The sequence below is a fragment of the Crocuta crocuta genome, unplaced genomic scaffold, assembly GCF_008692635.1.
Source record: "Crocuta crocuta isolate KB4526 unplaced genomic scaffold, BGI_CrCroc_1.0 scaffold1185, whole genome shotgun sequence".
NCBI classification, from domain to species: Eukaryota; Metazoa; Chordata; class Mammalia; order Carnivora; family Hyaenidae; genus Crocuta; species Crocuta crocuta.
This window is the reverse complement of record NW_027533103.1, coordinates 66,141-68,110: the sequence shown is the minus strand read 5'-3', so window position 1 is coordinate 68,110 and position 1,970 is coordinate 66,141. Positions and strand designations below refer to the sequence as shown.

The 1,970-nt window shown below is 35.7% G+C and overlaps 1 pseudogene; it reads right to left on the bottom strand.

Moving 5' to 3' along the window:
- The window catches only part of LOC144216775 (ER membrane protein complex subunit 3 pseudogene), a 6,128-nt pseudogene that overhangs the window by 1,499 nt on the left and 2,659 nt on the right, over positions 1-1,970 (bottom strand).

The following is a 1,970-nucleotide window of genomic DNA, read 5'->3' as shown; positions in this document are numbered from 1 at the left end:
TCTAATGATTTTTTTCCTTCCCTGTTTTTTCCATTTTTATTGATAACAAAAGTGCTTGGGTTTAGAAGTGAAAAAATGTGAGAAAAAAATAAGTATCCCCAGAAGTTACCATAAGAAAGTGATTAAGAGTCAGATATAGAATATTCCTAAAGCTAGTGAAGAAGATAATGAGGTGGTCACAGCATTAATTTTTGAACTTACCACATGAAAATCCCAATTTGACATCTTGAAAACATTATAGATGTCTATACATGGGCATTATGTATCTCAAACAAACCTTACATTGGCAGTCCTATCACATCTCCACTTCCCAGGATTTTGTGAAGGTCACGAGGGGAATGTACTTTCACAACATGCCTCTTTCTGTTGTCTCCAAATAATACCCTTGAATGAAGGCTCAAGGGTTTGACCTCCCAGTTAGCTGACTAGGGACCCCCAGGGGATAGAAAGGGTGAAAGTGCATGAGATTGCCCAGCACTCAGCCCAGGGCTCCCAGAGGAGAGATGCTTCAACAATGGGACTCAAGGGGAGCTTTAGTCACAGGCTTCCTCAGGGCTATCCAACACATGGATTAAGAGTTTTGAGTTATCTTCCCTGTGCAACTAAAATAGTAAAAGGAAAGGAAAATATATATGTGCCCAGCACTTTTAATACAAATCAACTCCAAGATCAAAATGGGATGAACTCCTAAACCAATCTAGAGATTTGGGTGCTAGTCTGGACACAGAAAAAAGAAAGCTCTGCAATCACTGTTGTCTCTCACCAGGATGGCACAGATTAGGTTCCAGATGGACAGGCTTAGATGAGTAAGAGTGTGAATGAAAGTCAGAAAATTAGGCCTGGATAAAGGGAAGATATTTCATATTCAGGAGACACTGAGGCACTGTATTGGATCAGCTGGATCCTGGGAACTCTAAGACTAGCACAGCTGACAAAATAAGTGACTGAATGTAATATCTGCTGATTCTATAAGTCTTCCCTAAGGCATGTAAAATGAGAAAATGGGTGTCTCCTTCCATGAAGCTTTGAAAGAGAATACACTTTGCAAGATGGCAGAAATGACAGACCCCTATTGAGAGGTGAATGCAGATTATATTTCTTTCTTCCTTTTTTTGCATTAGGTAGCCAGGCATCTATGAATAAAAGCAGTAACAAAACAATACTCTATTTCACTTAAGGAGAAACTATGCATAAATATTTCAATTGTATGAATCCCTACTCTTGATAGTGGTCATTACTGGGAAATTACAGAAAAGTGCAAAATAATTGTTACCTCTCTATGTATGTTTTATGTATAAATATCAGTACACAGAAGGCTAATATACTATATTTTATAACTTCTGTATGTCTATAACATCTCAAAACCACCACGGTTTCTATGAGCTTTATTCCAGTTTTGAAACATCATCCATAATAATTAATAGAAAGTGAACTATAGTCAAACCCAGAAAAAATTAATCTCTAATTCCATCACTAGTTAATTTTTTAAAAGACTAATCTTGTGCTTGGGTTTAAGTCTCCTGTTTCCAGTCCATTTTATGCAGACCCATCTTTGTACTTTGTTATTTTCTACTGTTTCCTTTCTGAGCATGAATGGGAGGCCACTATTCCAATGTCAAAATGAAGTGTAAAAAAGATAGAAACCACATCAAATAAAAAGTAATGGCATCTTTAAAAAGGTGAACATCCAAAATATAAAAAAAAACAACTCACACAACTCAATAAATAGCAAAAAGAAAAACTCCTATTTGAAATAAGATAGTATATCTGACCAGATATTTTTCTAAAGAAGTCATACAGATAAGAAACAATATATGAAAAGATGGTTGCTAATCATCATTAAAATGCACATCAAAAGACATTAAAATGCACAGTAATAAATCACCTCACACATGTTAGAATGGGGATCATCAAAAAGAATAGAAATAACAAGCTTTGGCAACATTGTGGAAAAAAGAAGACCCTTCAAC